The sequence below is a fragment of the Scyliorhinus canicula genome, chromosome 4 (assembly GCF_902713615.1).
Source record: "Scyliorhinus canicula chromosome 4, sScyCan1.1, whole genome shotgun sequence".
Classification (NCBI taxonomy): domain Eukaryota; kingdom Metazoa; phylum Chordata; class Chondrichthyes; order Carcharhiniformes; family Scyliorhinidae; genus Scyliorhinus; species Scyliorhinus canicula.
Window position 1 is genome coordinate 30710622 of NC_052149.1, and position 27837 is coordinate 30738458.

Below are 27837 nucleotides of genomic sequence, written 5' to 3' on the forward strand. Positions count from 1 at the left end.
GGACCCTAATGACACACTAGGCCCTCCCTCTCACTCCTGGCAGGGACTGTAAGATTGCCACCAGAATAGTTTAGATCTCATGCTGGGTCACCACATGTGGCCTAGATCCCAGTTGTACAGTTAGCCATTATCACTGAGTTACTAGAGTTAGATCAGCAGAGTGTCAAACTCATTTATCTAGTTGTTACTGAATAAATCCTTTCAATTTACTTCAAGGACTGGAGTGTCTTTCAACGTTGTCTATGGTCAGTAGCAACTTACGTTAATTAAACAGCATAACACAACGGGGTGGGAGAAGTCAGTCACCAGGCAGCATAGGTTTAAGGTCTGTGGGTCAAAGTTTAGAGGAGATGTGCGCGGCAGGTTTTTTTACACAGAGGGTGGCAAGTGCCTGGAACACGTTGCCAGGGGATGTTGTGGAAGCAGATACATTAACGGCGTTCAAAAGGCATCTCGACAAACACATGGATAGGATGCTATAGATACGGCACTAGGAAGTGCTGAGGGTTTTGGCCAAGGTTGGTATCATGACCGGTACAGGCTTGGAGGGCCGAAGGGCCAGATCGTGTGCTGTATTGTTCTTTGTAACCATCCAAAGTCAGCGATATAAATCACTTTTGTCAAATGGTCCCTAGCGCAGCACAATTGTCCAGAGGATGTTAGCTCTTCTGGGCAATTGCCGGGTAAACCTTGCAGCGGCAGGGACTTGGGTTCATTTCCGGTCTTGGGTTACTGTCTGTGTGGAGTTTACACTTTCTTCCCATGTCTGCGTGGGTTTCCTCCCACAGTCCAAAGATGTGCAGGTAGGTGGATTGACCATGATAAAATTGCCCCTTAGTGTCCTTGGATGAGCAGGTTAGGTGGGGTTATGGTGTTATGGAGATAGGCAGGGGGAATGGTGTAGGGTGTTCCCTCAGTGGGTCATTGCGGACTCGATGGGCTAAATGACCTCCTTCTGCACTGTAGGGAGTCTATTCTAAACCCTCAGATGGGAAGCTCCTGGAGTAATTTTGTAACGCATCATAGGGATACCCTCCCAATGCGATGCTAGGGAATCAGGAAGCCATGAGCCATTGACAAACCCACCCCAAAATACAATCTTACAGCATTGTGTTGGAAATATTTTGGATTTGCCCAAGAAAGAATCAGCGTCAACTGTTGCCAGATGCCATTCATGGGGAGCACATTGCTGTGGTTGCTATGTGTGGTGAAATCATAAATAGATTCTTTACAAATACACTTCTGATGATGCTCGGGGCTGGTTTAGTACAGGACTAAATCGCTGGCTTTGAAAGCAGACCAAGGCAGGCCGACAGCACGGGTTCAATTCTCATACCAGCCTCCCCGAACAGGTGCTGGAATGTGGCGACTAGGGGCTTTTCACAGTAACTTCATTCGAAGCCTACTTGTGACAATAAGCGAATTTCATTTCATATAGTACATAGTGACCAAAGGAATTCTTATTCCCTGTTTCAGATATTGAACTTGCGGTCCTGCTGAAATTCTGGAACCAAGAACTGTCTAGTCAACACTTTTGTGCTGATCTGCTGCATGATAACAAACAGATCCTTCTTGCCAACCTCTTTGACAAACCTGTGGCCTGTCCTGCCACTTTCACCAATTTGTATTTTGTCCAGTAAATGTTTTATGAGTTGTGTTGCAGTAAAGGCAACTTTTCTCAATCAGACAGACCCTCAGGATCTTGGCTTCCTTAGTATTTTACTTTTCTAATACACTTCATTGTTGCAGCGTAACAATCAATCAAGGGTAAAGATTCCTGGGGACTAGCTTCTAGTTTAAACACTTCCATCAGTACCAAAGCTAATGACATTTGGGCATTATACAATGGAATGTCCACTCTCAAATTTTAAAAATCTTTTTGCTTTGGCGCTAGTAACAGCATCAATGAATTCCAGAACTCGCATCACACCGTCTATTCCATTTCATATTGTGCCTTAAACTCAATCTATCAATGCCCACATCTGTTATTTACATATTTTAAATAACAGGATCAAAGACCAATCCCGAGGTAATAGCACTTGTCTTTGCATAATTATTTTCATTAACAGCCATGATTTTAAGCTGTGTTTCATCTTTACCAAAGCTGTTAACTTCCAGTGTGAAACTTGCTAAAAATGTTTTAAAAACCTACATGTATAACGACCACTGAATTTGCCTCATTCACTATGTCTGCAATATTTTAAAAAACAACTTCAAACTACTTTGCCACTATTTTCCGTCTTGAAACTAATTTTTAGGACACTGTTCTTTATCTTGCATCTAATGCCAATAATAATAATCTTTACTGTCACAAGTAAGCTTACATTAACACTGCAATGAAGTCACTGTGAAAAGCCCCTAGTCTCCACATTCCGGCACCTGTTCGGGAACAGTGAGGGAGAATTCAGAATGTCCAAATTACCTAACAGCACGTCTTTTGGGACTTGTGGGAGGAAACCGGAGCACCCGGAGGAATCCCACGCAGACACAGGGAGAACTTGCAGGTTCCGCACAGATAGTGACCCAAGCCGGGAATTGAACCAAGGACCCTGGCGCTGTGAAGCAACAGTACTAACCACTGACAAGTCTGCAGTCTCAAGATGTCATCTGGGCTGGTGTTCTCCGGTCATCGGAATTCTCTTCTTCTGCTGGCAGTGCTCCCCTTCCCATGGGATTCCCACCGGCGTGGGGTGACTTCAATGGGAAATCCCATTGACAAGCAGAATCCAGCGCTTGGTGTTTCTTTCAACAACTGGAGTGATATTTGGCACTTAACAGTCTTTGTTTTCCCTCAACTCTATTAAACTTTAAAAAGAGCATCAATTAAAATCATATTTCTATGTTCTCTTCCCATAAGGGGTTGGTGGTGCGGTGGTTAAGTCTTGTAAAGCAAAGATCCAGGCTAATGGTCTGTGCCATGTGTTGAAATCCTCCCCCCCCCCCCCGCCCCCCCATGATAGCTGGTGGAGGTCTCAGTCTCAGTAATAGTGAGCGTGACCCTATCATTGATTGTTGTAAACACCCAGCTGGTTCATTGATGCCTGCATACTGTTAAAAAAATATACAATTCACTTTCACTGTTCTGAGGGCATGTCAGCTTCCTAATAACCATTGCCATCATTATCTTCACACTACCAGCTCCTCCTCCACAGGCGGTCCTAGGAATCCGATTTGTGACTTATGCAAATCACGACCTAGATTTCAATCAAAATTTCATAAACAGAAATTGTGAGCCTTTCCTCAAAATTAGAAAAAAAATCCCAACTTCTTTCCCCATGTGTACATCTTGTCAACCTCCATCAAATAGAGTTCTCTTAGGAGCTAAATTTTGTGTCTTTGTTCTCTCCTTTTCTGACTTACCTTAGCTCACATTTCACAACTAATTTGTTACCGGTCACAAAAATGTTTACAGTAATTTGAATCCTTATAATGGCAAACATGAAGCTTCATTATGATTTACACAGTATTTCCAGCTCAGAAGCAGACCATTCGATTCAGTATGTCTAGGCTAATAAAATTTTATAACTGTATGTATTTATAAAAAGTGATTCACGGAAACGAAAGGTCACGGACAAAATATTGAATGTGAGGGAGCTCGAAATCTGTCAACAAAGGGTTAACATGCCGTTTTCAGAAAATTACCTGTTTACAGATTCTGGGAATGTAGCAGTTCCTTGAGACAAATCAATTGAAGCTTTCCTTTGCTGCTGCACAATCTGCAGTCACGAAGTGTTTCTTTTGGGATGAGAGACTTCATGCGGAAAAAGATGGGGCAAGATTCTCCGTCCTGCCGCATCCGTTTTCTGGTGCAGCCGACAGCGGGATCCTTCGTTCCGGCAGCCAGCCAATGGGGTTTCCCATTTTGGGTGCCGCCACGACGTTGGGAAATCCGCGGGTGTGAGTACGCTGCCGGCGAAGCGGAGAATCCCGCCGACGGAGAATCCAGCCCATCAACTTCAACTCATGCCAGTCTTTGCCAGCAACATGATAAGTACCCCAGAGCTGGATGTTTACTTGGACTTGCTTTGCTGTAAACATAGAACATAGAACATAGAACACTACAGCGCAGTACGGGCCCTTCGGCCCTCGATGTTGCGCCGACCTGTGAAACCATCTGAAGCCTATCTGACCTACACTATTCCATTTTCATCCATATGTCTATCCAGTGACCACTTAAATGCCCTTAAAGTTGGCGAGTCTACTACTATTGCAGGCAGGGCGTTCCACACCCCTACTACTCTCTGAGTAAAGAAACTGCCTCTTACATCTGTCCTATATCTCTCACCCCTCAATTTAAAGCTATGTCCCCTCGTGTTGGTCATCACCATCCGAGGAAAAAGACTCTCACTGTCCACCCTATCTAACCCTCTGACTATCTTATATGTCTCTATTAAGTCACCTCTCAGCCTTCTCCTCTCTAACGAAAACAACCTCAATTCCCTGAGCCTTTCCTCGTAAGACCTTCCCTCCATACCAGGCAACATCCTAGTAAATCTCCTCTGAACCCTTTCCAAAGCTTCCACATCCTTCCTATAATGTGGTGACCAGAACTGCACGCAGTACTCCAGGTGTGGCCGCACCAGAGTTATGTACAGCTGCAGCATGACCTTGTGGTTCCGAAACTCAATCCCCCTGCTTATAAAGGCTAGCACACCATATGCCTTCTTAACAGCCCTATTAACCTGGGTGGCAACTTTCAGGGATTTATGTACCTGGATGCCGAGATCTCTCTGTTCATCTACACTACCAAGAATCTTGCCATTAGCCCAGTACTCTGCATTCCTGTTACTCCTTCCAAAGTGAACCACCTCACACTTTTCCGCATTAAACTCCATCTGCCACCTCTCAGCCCAGCTCTGCAGTTTATCTATGTCCCTCTGTATCCTATAACATCCTTCAGCACTATCCACAACTCCACCGACCTTTGTGTCATCTGCAAATTTACTAACCCATCCTTCTACACCCTCTTCCAGGTCATTTATAAAAATGACAAACAGCAGTGGCCCCAAAACAGATCCTTGCGGTACACCACTAGTAACTGAACTCCAGGATGAACATTTGCCATCAACCACCACCCTCTGTCTTCTTTCAGCTAGCCAATTACTGATCCAAACCGCTAAATCACCTTCAATTCCATACTTCCTTATTTTCTGCAATAGCCTACCTATCAAATGCCTTACTGAAATCCATATACACCACATACAAGATTTAAAGTAATTTCTATCACAAATATTAATAGACCTCTTGCCATAGTTAACAATGTGATAAGGAGCCTACGTTTTCCATAACTGCCAATTGTACCTGGATTTTTCTCTCAGCGAGATTGGGCACAATTCAATGGACAGGAGTTCGCTTTTGGGCATGTTTGGTGGGGTGTTTCTTGATGGCCCCGATATTCAATGGCACTTTGCACTTTTTTTGACCTCAGGGGACCAGACTCAGAGATTTCCTGCTTGCGAGCTGATCTTGCCAGCTGGAAGGGCTGTTCGCAGATCAGGGCGCCATTTTGATCAGCAGCCCGATTTCCCCACCACCTCAGGTTCCCCCGTTTCCCACCCCCCTCTCTTCCCCCCCGCCCCATGCCACAAAACCCATCAAGGCTCCTGGAAACACTCCCTGACCCCCTCTTAAATTGGCATGGCCCACCTGGCCTGACCCCTGACAGTGTCAACCTGGCAGCCTGGGCACCATGACACTGCCAGCCTGGCATCCTGGCAGTGTTCCTGGCACCATGGAAGTTCAAAGGTGCCTGGGTGCCGGGGGAGTGCCAGGGTGCTACCCTGCATTGTCCCCGACCATGCAGGGGTCTCCAATTTGTGTGGACCAGTATTGAAAGGTGCCTTGGTGAAGTCTGGCCATTGAGTCCCAGGCGCCGGGTGAATCTGGTGTCCAAGGGTTTAAATATACAGATCTGGATCATGGGCAGTGAGGGCGAGATCCAAATCGCACCATCAGGCGACTCGCAATCGGCCTGGCACGGAGCCTGATTTGGGGCTCTCTCGCCTTTCAGTCGTTGTGCCTGGATCCACGCCGCACGCAACGGGGTTGCTGAATTGCGCCCATTGTTACTGGAGAGCGGGACATTTGGTCCAGCGCGCCAACACTGCTTGATCCCTGACCTCATTTCCTGGGTCAGGAGGCAGGTCAGACTTCCAGAGGACTGCTGCCCTCAGATGGGATTCTAATGCTCTGGAGCAGGTCAGCTGAACCTAGACATTGAGGGGAGCAGGAATAGGATAGGAAGCTGCAACAAGTCCTGCTCCCCCGGGAGTTAATCAGCACGGGATAAGAAATCAGCAGTTTGGGTGGTGAGGTAGTGGCCGGCCTCATCCACTACGTTCTCTCTCAGAGTTAGGAGCACGGAGGAAAATCCAGCTCCATGTATTTTCATTAATTCACGATCAATTTTCCCTTTCTCGTGCCTGCCATTTAATCTCTGGTGAAGACAGCATAATTTTACATGCTTACAACTTAAAAACAAAAAAAGTTGAAGGAATCTCAGATCACTTGAAAGGCCTGACAGCTAATCAATTACTTTTGAAGTGCGGTTACTGCTCTTTTGTGAGGAAACATGCCATATGTAGGTTCTGCATGGTCCCAAATCTCATCACAGCCTTCATCTAAAATAGACAAAAGAGTTGAACATCAGAGATGAGGTGAAAGTGACTACACTTGACATCAGGGCAGCATTTCACCATTGTGGCATCAAGGCGACCAAGCAAAATGAAATCTGTCACAGGCAGGAGGAAAAATCTCCACTGGCTGGATCATACCTAACACAAAATAAGAGTTGTGGTTGTCCACTGATCACAGCCTCAGGGCATTGCTGCAGGGCCTCCTCAGGGTAATGACCTCGGCCCAACCATCGTCAGCTGCTTCACCAGTGACCTTCCTTCCAACAAATGGTCAGAAGTGGGGATGTCCACTGATGGTTTCACAATGTTTAATACCATTTAAAACGCCTCAGTTACTGAAGGAGTCCGAGCCTGCATGTAGCAAAACTTGGGCAACAGTTAGGCTTGCACAGACAAGTGGCAATTAACATTTCTGCCACACAAGTGTCAGGCAGTGACCAACGCCAGCAAGAGAGATGCTAACCAACTTTTCTTGACATTCAACAACATTACTTTCGTTGAGTCTCCCACCATCCACATACTGGGCTTTACCATTGACCAGAAACCCAACTGGACCCAGCCACATAAATATTGTGGTTACGAGAGCAGATCGGAATTTAGCTGCATTATTCTCATCATTTTGGGCGGGAATCGGGAGGTGGTTTCTGTCGGCTGCATGGGCATGATGCAGGTCGCAATTCACACATACTTAATCATTTATTTGGAGCTTTCTCACTGAAAAATCCCACACTTGGAGGGCAGGATTAGCTTAGAGGGTGAGTTTCTCTGTCCTGGGAAGCCCAGGTTGCATTCCCCAATGGGATGGAGATTTGACCGTCAGGGCAAAATCAGGATCGATGCCACGGACCTGATCATGATGCTCCGACCCCCCACTGGGTGCAGGAACAGGTCTATGAACGTGCACCAGCGGGGGGGGGGGGGGGGGGGGGGGGGGGGGGTGGATACGAATGGATCGTAATGACCTATTTGCATCCATTTAGCCGATCTGGCACCCTATGCTCTGGCCCTCTGTGATTCCACGGTCCACTTACCTTGAAGCTCCAAATGTCCATTCCTCGTAGGAGAACAGCTGTAATCTGCATCTGGTCCCCACAGGTTCATTCGGTGCAAACCATTCTTGGCTTTCTATTAGTGATCTGTGATTGACAGCTTCTACAAATCACCTGCAGGTTTGATTCATTCATCTCCCTTCACATTCAGGGGCCTGTGTGGTGAAACCCCAATGTTTACAAAACAAAGAATGCAGTGCAATCACACACTTGAGTGATTGGAATGCACTTAGAGCTTGGAATGCACTTACCTGTCTTGGATGCAGCTCCAACAACACTCAAGGAGCACTATCCAGACAAAGCAGCCACCTGATTGGCACCCCTTACACCACCTTAAACAATTACTCTCTCCACTAACCGCACACAGTGGCAGCAGTGTGTACCAACTATGCACTGCAGCAGCTCACCAAGCCTCCTTCAACAGCACTTTCCCAACTTGTGACCTCTACCACCAAGAACAACAATGGCAGGAGGCACATAGGCAAGCTCCCCTCCAAGCCACCCAACATCCTGACTTGGGACTATATTGTTGTTCCTTCACCGTTGGTGGGTCAAAATCCTGGATCTCTCTCCCTAAAATCACTGTGGGTATACCTACACCACATGGACTGCAAAGATTCAAGAAGGCTGCTCACCACACTCTCAGGAGCAATTAGGGATGGGTGATAAATTCTGGCCTTTTCAGCAAAGCTCATATCGCATGAACAAATATGAAAATGAAAGACAATTTTTTTATCAGTGGGGTCCCACAAACAGTAAATGTTCAGATGACCTAGTTTGGTTCTGTGTTGCTTGAAGTGACAAGATTGACCAGGGCACCTGATCTTCTTTAAACTGTTCCACGGAATGTTTCATTTCCACTCGAACGGGCATAGAAGGCTTGAGTTTAGTATTTTCTTCAAAAGGCAACGGGCCTTCACTCAGCATTGCTTCATCCCTTGAGTGCAGTAGTGAAGTGCCGGCCTGGATTATAATGCTCAAGTCCTGGGGAGATGTTTTAACCCATGACCTCCTGACTGTGATGCAGGAGACTGAGCTAACCTGACACCGAATGCCAACATTCTTTTGTTTGTCACAGTTTATTCATTTTAGTCAAACTCTTTCACTTCACGCTTCATGTTCTCCTATTTTTCTCTGACCATGGATGAATGACATCTGAAGCTTTTGCGTGCAACAGAAATGTATTAACCTGAATTTGAAATTGAACTAATGAATTCTAAATCCAGATGTACTTGTAGGAGGGAAGCGCCAGATTGGTGGAGGGGGTTGAGCGCAGCATCATGTTCGGGGGGTGCGGGGAGGGGGAGGGTGCAGTGCTTGGATCCTTGTTATTATTTAATCATTACCAACGCCCTTGGATACAGAAATTAATTGTACATTTGCAGCTGATTTGTGAAAAATGTGCAGTAGAAATGGGTGACGCGATTGATGCGTTGCAGAAGGGTCTCAATCTATTTGCAATTGGGTAGACAAATGGCAAAACAGAATGAATACTGGCAAACACAAAGCGCTGCTCGTAAAAGAAAGATGGAGCAACATAAGTACGGAACAGGGGAACAGAATTAGTACAAGGAGACTGTGAAAAGTGGTTTGGAAGCGCTTTCAATGTCAAGACAATATGGAAAAGCAATTTCAAAGACAAATGGAATTTTGGGACACAGAGCCAGACAGTGGAGTTTTGCTGATGTTTTTATAAAACACAGGTTAGACCTCAGTTACACAATCTATGGAAATCTAGTTGCTGCACTCCCACAGGAACAGACATGTATTGGGCAGGGGACTGAGCCACAAAGGGGATAAACTGTGAGAGAAGATTGAAAAAGCTGAAGCTCAGCAGTCTGGAGGGAAGGAGGTTAAAACAACTTCACTGAAGGTACATCACGTATTAAATGGTCGAGATAAGGTAAACTTAGTATCTTACTTTAAGTACACACCGTAGACAACAGATTATAGCTTTAAATTTGCAGAAAGCAAATTTTAAAAAGATTGACTTTATGAATGACGCACCAGCTGGAGACTTAATAAGAAGGTTTTAGAGAATTACAGACAGCGAGGACTTAATTGGGGTTCATTTACATCCAGAAGAGATAATTGGCTAAAGGGATTTTCTCTGGTTAATGAATTTCTTGATATGACTCTGGCGGAAACATTCAAAGTGAGAGTCCCTATTCAATAGTTTAATTTCCAATTATCCTTTACTATTTAATCCCCGCAAGTAAATTATCAAGGCACAGAAGGAGACCATTCAGCCCATTTTGCTATCGAATTAATCCAACTCGACTGCTCTTTCACCATAGCGTTTATTTTTCCCTTTTTGAAGTATTAGAACATAGAACATAGAACATAGAACGATACAGCGCAGTACAGGCCCTTCGGCCCTCGATGTTGCACCGACATGGAAAAAAAATCTAAAGGCCATCTAACCTACACTATGCCCTTATCATCCATATGCTTATCCAATAAATATTATCCAGTTGTCTTTTTAAAATGACCATTAAAACTTCTTTTCAGGAAGTGGGTACCACATTACAACGCGCTGCATAACTACATTATTCCTCATCTAGTTCTTTTACCAATTAAAATGACTGTGATTCCAGCTGCCGACTAGAAAGGCATCAGGAACAGTTGTGGTCCACGCTGCGGGGGCCGGCGCGTGTGCAACTGTTCCTGAAACATTCTGCTCAGTGGCAGGCGTTTCGATTGCCATCAATTTCACTGTAGCACATAGAGAAACATAAAGGGGGTGATCTTGAGCCCGTGTTAGCTGTCACCGTATGCCCGTGAGAGTCAGAAAACGAGATTCTCACCTGCAAGATCTCGTTTCCCGATTTTTCTCCAGCCCCTCGTCGATTATGTAATAAGTCGGGAACCTCATTTTAATACATTTTTATGTCATTAAAGGGCTTCCCAGCCAGGTGATCCCTCTCTCACTGAATATTCATACTTTGCCGACGTGACGGGGATCCGTTGAGGGGAACCCGCTGGGGCACCAAGGTACGTATAGTGACCGGTGGAGAAGGACATGCCCCCGCGGTGCCATGGCATTTTCCCTGGCACAGATTGGCAGTGCTAGGTCAGCAGTACCAGGGGTGCGTCCCCAGGGAAGCTCCGGGAGAGGGTCGCCTTATGTGCATTGTTAGAGAGGGGGGTGCTGATGCCTGTAAAGCGGGCAGGAGGGGGGGGGGGTAGTGCCCCGATAGTTGCATGGTGGTGGGGGAATGAGGGAGGTGCTCTCTATATTTGTATTGTGGGAGGGCAGTGGGGGAGAGAGCCCCCATTACTTATATGGTGGCGATGGTGGTTGGGGGTGGGGTTAGTGACCCCAATACGTCTTTGGCGCTGGTTGGGTGGGGGGAGAGTACCGCCGTTACTTGCATGGTGGGGAAGGGGGAGTGCCCCTGATACTCACACCGTGGTGGTGGAAAGTAAGGAAGAGTACTCCTGACACTTTCACAGTGGGGTGGGGGAAGGTTGCCCTGATGCTTGTGGGGTGTCCTCTGTGTCGTGGGAGGGAGTTTGCATGCAATGTAGATTGGGGTGCCTGTTAAAGATGGCGCTCTGACCTCTGTGCCTCCCATGTTGGCTATTATCTACCCCCATCCCCCCCCCCCCTCCCCACCCCCGCCCCCCACAGGCTGTTGACGCTAACCACATCCCCAGATTTTCTGTACACAAGTGCCAGAAACTTTGGTCTGAAAACCGGGCTGAGCAGCTGGAGAGGTAGATCCCTGTTTTCAGTCTGAATCTGACACTCTGGTAAATTTTGGGAAAAATCCGCTCAATTTGCCAGTAACAATTGATCCCGGTTGCCGAACTGTGATGAGATCTCAATCTCAATGAGATTTTACTTAAGTGTTACCTCCTTGAACTAGATTCTGCTTTGTGCAGAGCATTTCCATAGAGCCTATGGAGCTCAGTTGGCAGATAAAGGGGCTCTTGATTGCAGGATTCCTATTTCAGGTCCCATGTTGATTAATGTATTTTTTTCTTAAATCTTTTAGTCAAAATAATTTTTATCGAAAAGTATCTAAATTAAACATGACAGTGAATTATCGTCATTGAAAGTTGAGTTTACATTTACTGAAATGTGTTGCTTATATATCTTCATCATTGACTGAACAGTCAGAAACATGTTTTACAGAGGAAACCACCATGCCATCCATTGTGCAAGAACTTATATTGATGTGGCTTTATAGTGACTGTAAACGTAGAATTGAGGGTGTTGTACCTAAATGCGCGCAATATACAAAACAAGGTAAATGAGCTTGTTGCGCACATTGGAATTGGTGGATACGATGTTCTGGGCATCACAGAGACATGGCTGCAAGGGGATCAGGGCTGGGATCTAAATGTACAAAGATATGTGTCCTATTGGATAGGCAGATAGACAGAAGGGGCGGGATTGCCTTGTCAGTAAGAAATGAAATGAAATCAATAGCAAGAAGTGATAGCAGTTTTGGGCACCGTATCTAAGGAAGGATGTGCTGGCTTTGGAGAGGGTCCAGAGTACGTTCACATGAATGATCCCAGGAATTAAGGACTTGTGACATGAAGAGCGGATGAGGGCTCTGGGTCTGAACTCGATGGAGTTGAGAAGGATGAGGGGGGATCTTATTGAAACTTACAGAATACTGAGAGGTCTAGACAGAGTGGATGTGGAGAAGTTGTTTCCACTAGTAGAAGAGACTAGAACCTGAGGACACGGATTCAGACTGAAGGGACGATCCTTTAAAACAGAGCTGAGGAGGAATTTCTTCAGCCAGAGGGTGGTGAATCTGTGGAACTCATTGTCGCAGAAGGCTGTGGAGGCCAAATCACTGAGTGTCTTTAAGACAGAGATAGATAGGTTATTGATTAATAAGGCATTCAGTCCTAGAGAAAGGGAACTGTAGCGACATGTATGACCGACTGGTAGAAAGGGACGACACCGTACTGGACGCAACAAGAAGGAAATGGGAGGACGACCTGGGGATGGAGATAGGGTGGGGACTCTGGAGCAAAGCACTGCATAGGGTCAACTCCACCTCCACGTGCGCAAGGCTCAGCCTGACGCAACTAAAAGTGGTACATAGAGCCCACTTAAAGAGAAACCGTATGAGCAGGTTCTTCCCGGAGGTGGAGGACAGATGTGAACGGTGCCAAAGAGGCCCGGCCAACCACGCCCACATGTTCTGGTCTTGCCCCAGACTTGTGGATTACTGGACAGCCTTCTTCGAAGGTTATGTCCAAAGTGGTGGGGGTGAGGGTGGAGCCATGCCCGATGGTGGCGGTCTTCGGGGTTTCAGACCAGCCAGATCTATTCCTGGGGAGGAGGGTGGACGCCCTTGCCTTTGCCTCCCTGATCGCCCGCCGTAGAATCCTGTTTGGCTGGCGGTCAGCAGCACCGCCCAGAGCTGCAGACTGGCTGTCCGACCTCTCGGAATCTCTCCAAATGGAGAAAATCAAATTCGCCATCCGAGGGTCAGACGACGGCTTCCATAGAACGTGGGAGCCATTCATGCAACTGTTCCGGGACCTGTTTGTGGCCAACGTACAAAAGGAAGAATAGCTGGGTGGCCAAGAATCGGGGAAAATGGACGGGAATCGGGGGAAGGTAGCCGGGGGGGGCGGGGGGTAACGGGTTTGTTATGGGGGTTTGATGGCAAGCTAAGGCCCAAAACAAATGCCTATAAACATGTGCCTCGGCCATATTGGGGAAGGTAGAATATGTATGCTGGCTAAAGGGGGCGGCCACAATTGTTGTTATAAAGATGCTTACCTGTAAATATACATGTTAAATTTTTGTGTCTTTTTTTTCTCTCTCTAACAATTTGTAACTTGTCATATATAAAACATGAAAACTCAATAAAAAACATTTATAAAAAAAAATAAGGCATTCAGGGGTTATGGGGAGAAGGGTGGACAAAGGGGATGAGAAACAAATCAGCCGTGATTGAATGGCCGAGCAGACTCGATGGGCCAAAAGGCCTAATTCTGCTCCTATGTCTTACGGTCTTATGGATTGCGAAGTGTGTATTTTTTTATTTCTGTACTCACTTCTTTTATCAGATGCTTGCTCTCTGCAGAACAGAATCCACTTAACCCGAGTACCCTGAGGAGCTGGTTGCTGTCAGTTCCATGGTCTGACATTCTCCACTCACAGCTTTGGCTGGATCAGCAGAAAGAGATCGCCATCGCTATTTATTTTGAAAACCAGCAATTTGCTTGTTTTCCAGGTCGTTCAAAAGTAAAGTATAAGAAGTAAATGTCACCTGCACCAGCTTCACTGAAAGGGAATCACACTTTAACGTGTCAGCACACTTTACCGTGTGCAAGTCACTACAAATCTCTGTCTCTTGGAATGATCTGTTACAAGGTACAGTTCCTTGTCACTGGAGAGCACCCTTCTAATTCATACATAGGCTGCGTGTTCAGTCAGTGAAGGACTGTCTATTTTACTTCTGTAGGAAGTCAGATATACTTTGCATTGTAACTGGGCCCTTCATGTTATAGTGAAACAGTACTGGCCGTAACACGAATGATGCTGAAATTTAAATCTTTTACCTGAATCTTACCTGAAGTTTATCTATTTGTACAGACACAAAGCAAACTTTGTTGTAGATGCAAATCATTCTTTTGTTAAAAAAAAAGTATTTGAAGAAAGAGAAAGGCAGTGGAAGCAACTTTCCCCCAAAATTCTAAGTGTGGTCTCTGGCGGGAAACAAGGTGCGATTCCCATTGGGTTGTAGAGAGAGAGAGAAATGCAGCACAGAACAGGCCCTTCGGCCCACGATGTTGTGCCGAACTTTTATCCTAGGTTAATCATAGAATTTTGGACACTAAGGGCAATTTACCATGGCCAATCCACCCAACCTGCACATCTTTGGACTGTGGGAGGAAACCGGAGCACCCGGAGGAAACCCACGCACAGACGGGGAGGATGTGCGGACTCCGCACAGGCTGTCTCCGCGATCCGAATCACAATCCACCCACACTTAGAGGTTTGGGGTGATTTACGCTTTGAATGAGGGACCTAAAGATGCCGACAGGTCTGGCTCCTCAAGGATCAAGGTGCCCAATCGGCAGCTTCATAACCTCCCCCGTGGCCCCCCCCCCCCCCCGCCCCCGAATCGCCGGTACCAGCACCCCCCTCCCCCCGCCCAAGTGAATGACACCGCGCTGTGGGATTGCAAAAGGCCACGTTCCCTGAGGAATCCCTTCAGGCCATGCCCTTTGGCAGTGCGAGGTTGGCATTGCAAGATTAACACCGCCAGGTTTGCACTGTGGGGATATCAGGGAGGGAGTAGTGCCAGGCCACTGTCCAGCCATGATCCAGACCACCAAGAGCTACAATGGCCCCTGGGCCTCCCCGACGTGGTCATCATGCCTGATGTTTGGAGACCAATAGTGATTCCTGCCGGTGTCACGCTGCACCGGGAAGTGGGAGAATTACTGGAGCCGAGTGAATTTGGCTTAATTGCATATTTAAATTAGAGAGCACGATTTAACCGCCGCGTTACACCCGCCACAGATCTTGGCGTGCCGGATAAAAAAGGGGTAAAGACAAAATCAAGATTTGCACCGGGCGCAAATTCCTTTGCCATCTATCCAGCCCACTCCCGCTGGCTAGTTCCAGATCACGCCCAAATATGGCACGCATATCATAACCCTGATTTGCATTTATTTCAATCTCATTAGTGAGATTGAAATTGAATGCAATGGCCTCCGGGAATTAACCGGCTCCACAGTGAGAAATCACTATGAGCGTTGTTTAGTACTCCTTTCTAAAAACATGAAGCCGATGGCCGCTGAGGGGAACTGAGGAGGTGAGTAGCCATTCCCATTTCCTGGCATGCACCTCAATGGCACTGGAGCTGCTGCCCCTGTGTTCGGCAAGGGCACGGGGGGGGGGGGGGGGGGGGGGGGGGGGGAGGAACCCCTCAGGAGGGTTGGATTGGTTGAGGGGGCAGAAGTCTTCAAGGTGGGCGGGGGGCAGCTGATGGACATTTTGTCTCTGAGGCCTGCAAGCCATCTTTAAATATTGTGTATGCACATATTGGGGCAATTACAGCTGCTTCCTGTTTGTCTTGCCAAACACTTCTGGGACAAAGCCCTCAACAGTCCCTTTGACTGTGAGCGGCCACTAGTTTGACAGCTGAAGGCGATGGCTAATGAGGAATTGACTATGTTAGTTATTTGAGCACTTCACAGCTGCAGGTTGTGTTTGCTGCTTGCTCCTGCTGGTGGTTGCAGATGCCTGGAGGCTGCTGTTGCTGTTTCCTTCCTTTTCTGTAGCCGGAAAGAAGGACAATTTTTTCTAAGATACCTGGGTCCTAGAACACCGGGCTCAGGGAGACGTATGAGTCCAGAAGGCAATCCGGTTTGAAGCAAGATGATGCTGCGGCACATTGTTCCAAATGGGCCACCTGATGATGCTGTTGAAGAAATGGTGGTGAGTGCTGCATGTAACTGGCACGTCATCGTGGGTTAAACACGCTGGAAATCAAGGGCGTTCAACTGCAGCTTGAGCGCCAGTGAGAATATGTGGATGCCAGGATTTGGTTCCAGTGAGATTGGGCCGAGTGCGAGGGCCTGCATAGCTGCAGCTCCTGGATGGAGAAGGTGCTGATAGGTGGAACAACCGACTAGTAACACATTGACGAACAGATTGTTTCTACGACAAATGTTTTGGACATGATAAACGTTCTCAGGCTTATCCTCCATTTCTGTTCAGCAACCTGTGAGGGTTGATATTGTGGGCTGGATTCTCCGATTTCCAGGCTATGTCCTGATGCTGGTGTGGGAATGGTGGCATTTTACAACCGTAAAATTGGCGCAAAACAGCCACCGATCCTCTGTTAGCTGAGGACTAGCAGCCGGGCAGCGTAGAGCACCCGGCTCCAGCTGCCGATATGGCCGGAGAATTGCCAGGTCCGTGGCTGCCCACAGCGCACAGCGGCGGACTGCAGCGGCTGCACCGTGCAGCATGAGGCTGGCCGCGTGCTGACCCAGCCTGCCAAATAGTGCCCCCCATTTGGCCGGCTCGCGATCCCCGGACCACTCCTCAGCAGTGCCCCCAGCCCCTGCCAAAGTCCCCCCTGCCTGCGGATCTGTCCTCCCCCGACTGTGGCGGCGTTGGACTGAGTCCGCAGCCGCCACGTCGAGTTCCTGACAAGTAATACCATGAAAGACCCACGCTGTTGGGAACTCGGCTGGTTGGGGGCGGAGCATTGGGGGAGGGCCTCAGGCAACATCCTGAGGCTGTCGATACGGCATGCGGTGTACTCCTAGAGTACACGGCTTTGGAGGGGGCGGCGCATTGCGAAAACGGCGCTGGCCCCCGATTTCGGCGCAAACTTTGATTCTCCGGCTGATTGCCAAACATGATTTCGGCATCGGCGATTGGAGATCCCGCCTTGTGTGTTTGTTTTTGTGAAAATGAGCTGATATAGCTTTATATTGGTACCTGTATGGAACGGTGACATTTACTTGTTGTTTAATGGTTAGTGTGATTATGTGGAATGTTACATCATTGATTTTCAAATCTTTGTTCATGTTGATCATTTTTGCTGACAAAATATTACTCTAGTAACCTCTCGTGGGTACATGTACAATGCCTCAGATGATGATTATTGCATCGCATTTGAATCCATCTTTGAAGTCTGAACAGTTTGCCTGAATTCTCGAAGCGTTAGCACCAGAGGCAGCAGCCAACAATTAAACTCAGAGCTGGGCCTCAGCACTGGGGATATCCTCACGACCAAAGGGTGAGTGTGTGGATCAGAGGAGGGCACCTGAGCACGGTCTCTCTAATGTTCCCGGCAGGAATCTGGGATCTTGGGATGCTGCTGTTGCCAGGGGTGAGTGTGCAGAGCGAGGTTTGCCAACACAACTGGCTCGGTGGATGGCGCTCTGAGAGAAGGTGGGACGCGTGAGGGTGGGTGAGGCTTGGGCGATTTGAAGGTCCCGGGATGGAAGCCCTAACTGATTGCCTGTCTCTCTCCTTTTTCAACTCCTTAAAGGTATAATCACATGGCTAGTGCTGTCGGTCCCACAGAGGCTGTCCTCGCGTTGCTGGTGGCAGCCGAAGTGGGTAGATGATGGAGAGGGTAGTCGCAGCTACGATGCAGGCTGGAGGAGGCATCCCATGTGCAGGGGCCCGCCGCATACCCTGAAGATCAGGTCGCGGAGAAACCCAGAGGGAGACAGCAGCGATGGCCCAAGCTGTATAGGCGTTGTCTGTTTGTCGAGGAGATGACAGACAACATGTACTGAAGGAGACTCCGTCTCAACAAAGAGGTAGTGTGGCACCTGTGCCACATCTGCGCAGACTTGGCACACCGTGGAGGAGGAGGACACCCACTCCTGATGGCTGTGAAGGTCACAGCAGCCGTGAACTGCTTTGCAATCGGTTCATTCCAGGGCTCGAGCGGGACCTTGTGTGGCATTTCCCGAGCTATGGTGCACAAGTGCATCCGTGAGGAAACAGAGGCCCTGTATGCCCAGCCATCAGACTAGCAACTTTGAGCTGGGTCAGGCCCACCAAGATGCCTGGGCAGTAGGGTTCTCCGCCATCGCCAGGATGCCACAGATCCAGGGGGTAATTGGCAGCATGCATGTGGTCTAGTGCATACTGGGGCATCTGGGAGTGCCCTTCATCAACAGGAAGGGGTCCCACTCCCTGAATGTTCAACTCTTGTGCATCCACCACCTCTCGTGCATGCCCGCTTCCCAAGGAGTGTGCATAATAGCTACATCCCGGGACACTTGGAGATCCTCGGCATCTTCGAGGACAATCCCAGGATGAAAGATTGGTCTTGGGGGATAAAGGGTACCTGCTGAGGTCCTGGATGATGACGCCAGTGCGAAGGCCGGAGACCGTGGTGGAGACCGATGTAACAAGGCCCATGTTGTCACTCATACTGTCATTGAGTGGTGCATCGGACTGCTCAAAATGTTGTTCCGATGCCTGGACTGTTCAAGGTTCTGTGTAGCATCACCCCAGGGTGGTGGGCCTGTGTTGGCACAGTCAGCGGGGCAATAGACAAGGCAGGAGAGTGATGATAATCACAATTGACTTTGTGTTCCACTTTAGCAGTTCTTATACTGAAAGGGCGTTCTCTAATTTACCTTGAAAATCAGTTCTAATCTTCTAATATATATTCCGTCAGTGCACAGTTTGTCACATAGGACTTAAAAGAGGATATATTGACAATGGGCAAAATTCTCTGTCTCGCGTCACTGCAATCGTGAATGGCGATCGGGCGGAGAATTGGGTGCCTTAGCTAAAATCGAGGTCTGTGCCCTGCACTGATTCAGTCGCCATGGTCCGGTTCCTCGCTGGTCACGATGATGAGGTTTGCGTCCCTCACCAGCAGGGGCATGCAAAAGCTGCATTTGCGTGCATTTAAATGTGATTAGCGGGTTGAACACAGTACAACAACACAGGCTAAGAAAGGTCCTTCATTACATAGGCAAGATGTATTTTCTGACCCAGTAAATCACCAGGGATTGTCATAAATTATCTTCACCCTTAATCACTTCTTGTTTCCATTGGATGTGTAAATATATTCGGAGAAATTCTCCGATTGAGAGACTAGGGGCGGGGTTTTCGGTCCACCAGCCCCGTTTTCCAGCACTGCCTGCCCCTGCCAGCAACAGGATTCTCTGCTCCTGCAGCCGGCCAGTGAGGTTTCCCATTGTGGCCACGCCACGGTGCCGGGAAACCCGCGGCAATGGGTGTGCTGCCGACGGACTGGAGTATCCCACCGATGGAGAATTCCGCTGAAGGTGTTGAACTTTCCTGTTCCAAAGAGAATAATTCCACTTCTCTAGATTAGGTCCTTCAGCCTGGTATCTGGGGAATCTCTGGACTATTCCCACAGCCTTGATTTCCTTCTTGAAGTGAGGTTACCAAGCTGTTCGATTCCCGTAACAGCCTCCCCGAACAGGTGCCGGAATGTGGCGACCATGGGCTTTTCACAGTAACTTCATTTGAAGCCTACTTGTGACAATAAGCGATTTTCATTTCATTTCATTTCAATTTATAAAGGAATATCGCAGGGTGCAAATAAAAGTCTGACCTCATTTGCTTCAGCAGCTCTGACAGGTTGTCCTTCCACCTGAAAGATTTGTGTAAATGAACGGCCAGATCTATATTCTATATTAGGGGCTGGTTTAGCAGTGGGCTAAACTGCTGGCTTGTAATGCAGAACAAGGCAGCAGCGTGGGTTCAATTCCCATACCGGCCTCATCGAACAGGCACAGGAATGTGGCGACTAGGGGCTTTTCACAGTGTAATGTAAGAGTTTCTTTAAGAAATGGATGTTTAAGCAATGTACCTTGAAGAAATAGAGCAGCTCATATTACTGAAGTGATGTCAGAGGGTGGGGGGATCTGAGCTCACTTCTGCTTTTAGTTTCAGTTTGAGAGAGAGCAGCTAAAAAGTGCCTGGCTTATTTGCTGTGAGCTGTTTGAAAGGAGAAAGCCAGTTTTGAGAAAAAGAGCTTGGATGTGTCTGTGTTTTGCAATGAGCTGGATCTGCTGTGTTCTCTGCCATGAAAGACTATCTCTGAATCATTTGGGCAATTTAAACTCATAATAGTAATGTCTTTAACCTGATGTGTTTCTGTTGTTAAAGGTGAAGTCTTTTGGAGGTTTGAAGGAACATTTTGAGGGATTACTTAGTGTATTATTTTTGGGGTTATCTCCGAAGTAAGGGGTGTTAAGTGATCCAATGTTTATTTAAAAGGTTAAGTTGAGTTCATGGACTAAACATTGTTTTGTGTTTAAAAACCCACGTGTCCATAATTGTAATACCGCACCTGGAGAACAAGCCGGGTGCTTCAAAAACAACAATCCATTAAAGGGAGAGGTTGGTTGAACTCCATGATACATTTTGGGGTTCTGAAAACACCGCTCCCATAACAACAGTAACTTCATTGAAGCCTACTTGTGACAATAAGCGATTATTATTATTAAGTTCTGATAGAATCCAGCCTTAATGCTGAAGACACACTCATCAGAGGCAACTCCTCCCTAGTTATTGCAGTACAGTTTTGACATTGACACCTACCTGAGAATTTCGAAGATTCCTGTCCAAACAAGCAGGATAAGCCTAATCTGGCCAACTATTGCTCTATCAGTCTCATCCTAATCATCAATAAAGTTAAGAAGTCATCAAGACTGAACAGCAAGATCTACTCAACAATAACCTCCTCATTGGGCTACCATTGCAACGTTTACCCAGATCCATTCAGATCCAGACTCAGAAACCATCTTGGCTCAGGCATGGACTAATCTCCTCAACATTAAAGCAGCATTTAGCCAAGTGGAGTGCCAAGGTCAAGGCCACCTCTGCCGAGTCAATTGATTGTAACCATAAAAAGGATGGTCAAGATTGTTGGAGGCAAGCAGGCACAGGTGCTGGGCATAGCATAGGAGTTCTTCAGGGAGATGTCTTCAGCTTATTTTTTTCAACAGCTCCGTCCCTTTATCATGTGGTTAGGTGTTGTGTTTTTCACTGGTCCCTGTTCTTCACCTGGTACATCTACGGCTTAGTTTGGGATTCCAATGGAGGACCTCAGAAACTTCAGTTCTTCAGAAGCCGGCATAGACAGAGCACCAGCCAAAGCTGCACCCCTTCCAGTAGACATCCATTGGAGCTTGGGTAGGAGTGCACCGGGAGGACCATGACATTTAGGGGGAAATGTGCCCCTCACACCTTCAACATAGGGAACATTTCAATTATGTGGCATGGGACAAACCCCCTGTCCTTCCATTCTCGTGCCTGTCACACATTGAGGAGCATTTCAGCCAGGTCTGGTAGCAGTAGAAATCAGGTTCCCTACACGTTTCCATATCGCATTAAATTCAGCACAGATGGGATGACTGGAAAACGAACAGGTTGCTGATGTGAAATGGCTTATTAAGTGTATTTGGCTTGTGACTACATCCGTCACAATAAGATGGATACTAGACAGCGCAAATATATTGAGAAATGAGCCCGCCTTGGCTGGTTTTGTTAAACATAACATATCTTTTAGAAATAGTTTCTTCTTTTGAGGCTCTGCTTATCGAACCGGGAAATTGAAAAAGGCTGCAACATTTATTGTGCGTTGTTCCTAATAAGTTCTGTCATACAGTGACAGAAACATACACAGTTATTGATTTCTACTTGGCGTACACCTTGTAGGGAGCCTTTCATCCAATCATTATGAACAGTTAGCAACAAAGGACACGGACAGCTCCTTTTAAAAATGGCCGGACATCCTGTGAACCAAGTGATTGAATATTATAATAAAATAACCAGTGTCGTAAACTTGCCTGACGACTTTGGATCAAGCATGTGTCAATGTTACCCCCCTCACCACTGCGACAGAAGAAAATTGTTTTGGGGGTGGGGCTGGTTGCACCAATTTCCTTTGGTCAGTGATCGCACTTTTAAACCGACTGGGACTTACATTTATTCAGCACATGATCTCATGCGGCAGAGATGCCCGACGTGTTACTTTGAACTGCAGCATCTATTATTATGGAGGGAAACACGTGGCAATTTTGTGCACAGCAAGTTCCCACTAGCATCTACGTGTTCAAAGATTGATGCGATAGCCTTTGGTTGGAAGAGGAACGATGGACCTCTCGTTGGGTGAAGGATACTTCGGAGTTTCTAATGCCAGCTAAAACTGGAAGACCAGGAACCCAGTCCATCAATTTAATGTCTTATCAAAAGGACAACGAGGCAAATTGTCCTGCTGAGTGGCTCGTGGTCACCTGAGTGGGTGGTCTGGTCCATTTAGAGAGCAAGGTCTCATTAACATCAGGATGGCGAGCTGCACTACCCTGCTCCTTTCCACTGTCCTGTAAATGAGGGAGAACCTTTGGAATCCTCTTGAGTCAGACTGTCAGCTAATGCTGGCCAGAGAATGCGAGGTGAATACTCTACCAATTTCAGTCCAAAAATGGCAATCGGAATCCTACGTTTGTTATTTTAAGTGGACCTACCATTGCTTTCCAGGGGCAGTTAGATCATCTAACACGCGGCCCAGGTGTGTGTGGGGGTGGGGGGCATTGCCACTGAATGCCATTGCCCGTCAATTTATAGGCATTATCGTCACATTTCCTCCTGAAAACCCAGCCCAATGTTTCCCATAATGCAACAAAAGAGTGGCAACCTAATTTATGACTCAAAAACCCTGCATTGAGGCTTCAACCTCCGGCTTTCTGTGGTTTACTAATTGAGCCAAGCTAATATTGGGGAGATGGTGGTATAGTGGTAAAATCAGCACACTAACAATCAGGAGACACAGGTTTAATGTTCTGGGGACATGGATGCAAATTCCACCGTGACAGCTGGGGTAATATAGATTACTTAGTAAATTTGGAAGATAAAGCTAGTGTTATCAATGGTGAGCATCAATTGTGGTAAGATATATCTGGTTCATTAATTCTCTCTTGGGAAGGAAATCTGCCATCCTTACCTGGTCTGGCCGACCTCTGACTCCAGATGTAGCAGTGTGGTTGACTCTTAACTGCCCCTGAAATGGCCCAGCATGCTACTCAGTTCAAGGGCAATTAGGGATGAATAACAAATGCAGGCCCAGCCAGCGATGCCCACATCCCATGTGGTTATAGCCTGCACGATATCCATGGGGTTAGAGCAATTAATCTCCATGTGACCTCGTTGTGTACGAGCTCCCATACTGAGAGGTGGGGAGCCCATGGACAGGGTAATAGACTATGACATAAAAGTCGGCCAGACTTGGAACCAACACCTCAGACTTGGCTGGGATCTAAAGAATATTGCACATATTGTTACTTAGCGATAAAACTAGTTTCTCTTTATCCACTCGCCTTGGACTCGTCTGCGGTCACTAAACTGGCGACGAGGATAGGATTTAAACCCAGAGTGCAAAGACGCAGACATCCTCCTACTCCACTATCATCGGAAGATTCTTTGGACTTTGGCGGGGAAGGGATATTATAACCGAGAGTTTGTTTTCTGCTTGCCTGCTGCCTCTTCCCCTCGGGCTTACTTGCTGCATTCTGGGTGAAGGGAAGAAAGAAATAAGATAGTTGCCTTTCGGTCTCTTTTACCTAGAGTGCGGGGAGGGAAGGAGTTTGGCAAACCTACTAGCGGGCGGAGGACGTAGGACGGCTTGCTCGAGCAATCTGTGAATGTTTCTCAAGGTCTGTTTTGTGCGTTTACTGTGTATTCTGCTCTGGAACTGTGGGTCACCTGTTAATGCTCACTGTGTTTCTGTGGCCTAGTCCTTGGACAGGGTGGTGATGGGAGATCAGATGCCGACACTGCAGGAGAGGAGGGACGGCGGTCCAGCTTGACTGTGCGGCCCGGAGGTTACATTGGGACACTTTAATGGACAATGGTGGCTTTTTATGTTCAGCAGCCATCTGCCGCTCCTGTTATGGGAGCCACACACTCAGTGGAGTTCCTTGTTTTCCTTTTGTTCTGCATTTGATCTATGTTTGTGGGGAGGGGGATTATATGATGGATACCTAATGTGGTTTATTTTTTTCGCTGGTTGCAGCCCCTCCTTGGCCTCATTGGAGAAAGACACTGCAAGTGCTGGAGAGGGGGGTATGGTTTTCACTTTCTCTTCCTCCTCTGCTATGCTCCATGCCGGTGAGACATTCCGGTGGTTGGCTCACCAAACAGTTCTCCACTGATGCTGAGGGGTAGTGGGGGGAGGGGGCGTGGTGGGGGGGGGGGGGGGGGGGGGGGGTTGGATGTGGATGACTCACTTTTGCACTGTTGGCAGTGTGTTACTTTTTTTGGTCTGGTGGCTGTGTGTTTGTCTGCCATGACCCCTGTTGCTGGTATAACCTAGTCCCCTGACAAATTGCCATTGCTGGAGAGGGGCTCTCTTCTTCCTCCACTGTACCCCATATCGGTGTGACCTTTCCCAATGGTCTGTGCTGCTCGTTATCATGCATACGTACTCTGACAAGCATACACGCGCAGTCATTCATGCATGTTGGGTGGGATTCTCCGACCCCCCGCCGCATCGGAGAATCGCCGGACGTTGGCGTCAATCCCGCCCCCGCCGTGTCCCGAAGTCTCTGGCACCGGAGATTTGGCGGGGGCGGGAATCGCTCCGTGACGGTCAGCGCGCCCCCCTCTGGCGATTCTCCGGCCCACGATGGGCCGAAGACCTGCCGCTGTCATGCCTCTCCCGCCAGCGTGGATCAAACCACCTACCTTACTAGGGGCGGGGGGGGGGGGGGCGCGGAGTGATCTGGCCCCGGGGTGTGCCCCCACAGAGGCTTGGCCCGCGATTGGGGCCCACCGATCGATGGGCGGGCCTGTGCCGTGGGGGCACTCTTTTCCTTCGCATGCGCGGGGATGACATCAGCAGTCGCTGACGCTCCAGTGCATGCGCAGACTTCCGGCGGCCGGCAAAGTCCCTTCGGCCCTGGCTGGCATGGCGCCAAAGGCCTTCCACGCCAGCCGGCGGAGCACCAACCACTCCAGCGCGTCCTAGCCCTTCAATGTTAGGGCTTGGCCCCTAAAGGTGCCGAGACTTCCGCACCTATGGGGCGGCCCAATGTCGGAGTGGTTCACGCCACTCCATCACGCCGGGACCCCACCCGCCCCGCCGGGTTGGGGAGAATCCCGGCCATGCTCTTTATGCATGCACACTCTCCCTGATAAGCACACACTGACGTTCACACACATACTTTTCCGTACATGCATTGTGCGCCTTTCCACTGACGTAGATTTCCTGGGGAGTGGGGGGAGGGGGTGAGCTGTCTCGGCAGTTGGTGGCATTGACCCTTTGTTTTTTGCTTTGGTTTTTGTCCCTGGTGTTTGGCTGGTGACTTTGTTCTCCTTGAGTGATTGCTCTGTATTTAGTTTGGCTTATAATGTGCTGGACCTGTTCTGGGCGACTTGAGGTCCCGGGGCGGACGCCGTAACTGATTGGCGGTCTCTCTCCTTTTCTAATTCCTCACAGATACCTAAATGAAATGAAATGAAAATCGCTTATTGTCATGAGTAGGCTTCAATGAAGTTACTGTGAAAAGCCCCTAGTCGCCACATTCCGGCGTCTGTCCGGGGAGGCTGGTACGGCAATCGAACCGTGCTGCTGGCCTGCTTTAAAAGCCAGCGATTTAGCTCAGTGAGCTAAACCAGCCCCTGGTGGTGGTGTTAGTCCCACAGAGGATGTCCTTGAGGTGCTGCTGAAAGCCCAGGTGGCTGGACGGCAGAAAAGTCAGCAGCGTCGACGCAGGCTGGAGGTGACACCCCACGTGCAAGGAGCCGCTGCAAACCCTGAAGACCCACCTACCCATTAGGCCATGGAGGAACCCAGAGGGGGACGGCAGTGATAGTCTAAGGTGTACAGACGTCGTGGGTCTTTTGAGGAGATGATGGACAGCATGTGCCACAGGAGACTCTGTCTCAACAAAGATACAGTGCCACATCCTCGTGGAGGTCATGAAGGTCCGCAGCCCTGAATTCTATGCCACCGGTTCTTTCCAGGGCTCCAGTGGGGACATGTGCAGCATTTCATAATCTGCAGATCACAAGTGCATCTGTGAGGTCATGGATGCCCTGTATACCCAGGCTTCAGACTTTATCAACTTTGTGCTTGACCAAGCTCACCAGGATTCCCCGGCTGCAGGATTCTCCACCGTCGCCGGGATGGCCCAGGTCCAGGTGGTAATAGATGGCACACATGTCACCTTGTGCACACCGGAAACATCAGGGAGCATCCTTCATTAACAGGAAGGGGTTTCACTCACTAAATGTTCAACTCGTGTGCGACAACCATCTCCAGATCACGAACGTGTGTGTACGCTTCCCAGGGAGCGTGCATGACAACTACATCCTGAGATACTCAGCGAACCCCAGCGTCTACAAGGACCATCGAAGGCCGATGGGTTGGCTCTTCAGGTCCTGGCTGATGGCACCAGTGAGGAGGCCGGTGACCGTGGCAGAGACCTGATCTAACAAGGCCCTTGTTGCTGTCATTGAGTGGTCCATCAAACTGCTCAAAATGTGGTTCTGACGCTGGACTGCTCTGGTGGCATACAGCAACACATGCTGCACAGGGTCGCACACTTTCTGGTTGGTCTGCTGTGCCCTCCATAACCTGGCACAGCAACGGGGCGACATGCTGGAGGGGGAGGATAGATACGGTAACTGTTCTGCAGAGGAGGCAGACCAGGAGGGGATCGGCATCGGCAAGGGTCTAGCATTTTCGGAGGACCAAAGAGGCCCTCATCCTCACCCGATTCTCAGAGGAAGAGGTTTTGTCCATTTGATCACCCCGTCCATTCTCCTCCTCCCTCTCCCCCCATTCTCCTCCTTCCTGCCATCCTCTCCCCTTCCCATTCCCCTCCCCTCCTTCCTCCCATCCTCTCCCCTTCCCATTCCCCTCCCCTCCTTCCTCCCATTCCCCTCCCTCCCTCCTTCCTCTCTCCTCCCCCATTCCCCTCCCTCCCTCCTTCCTCCCTCCTTCCCCCATTCCCCTCCCTCCCTCTCTCCCCTCCTCCACCCATTCCCCTCCCTCCCTCCTTCCTCTCTCCTCCCCCATTCCCCTCCCTCCCTCCTTCCTCCCTCCTTCCCCCCATTCCCCCCCCCTCCCTCCCTCCCCTCCTCCACCCATTCCCCTCCCTCCCTCCTTCCTCCCTCCTTCCGCCCATTCCCCTCCCTCCCTCCTTTCTCTCTCCTCCACCATTCCCCTCCCTCCCTCCTTCCTCTCTCCTCCACCATTCCCCTCCTTCCTCCCCTCCCCCATTCCCCTCCTTCCTCCCCTCCCCCATTCCCCTCCTTCCTCCCCTCCCCCCATTCCCCTCCTTCCTCCCCTCCCCCATTCCCCTCCTTCCTCCCCTCCCCACTCCTCTCCTTCCTCCGACTGCTATCTTCCATGGACGTTCCTGTCTCCACCTGATGTGCATCAGCAACTGTGTGGTGTTCACCAGGTTGTGCCCAGAAGCCTGTCCACTAATGTCACCCACTGAGATGTGTGTCTCTGCGCTGGTGGAAGGTGGGCTTGATAGCAGTGACGTCTTGATGGTGGACTCCTCGGAGCTCTCCACTGAGGTGGTCTCTTGGGTGGTGGGTGGGGGACGACTCCGGATGACCCAGCCCCATCAGATGGAGATCCTGCAAGACAATGAACATGTGGTCAGTGAGAGGGAAGGATCATTTT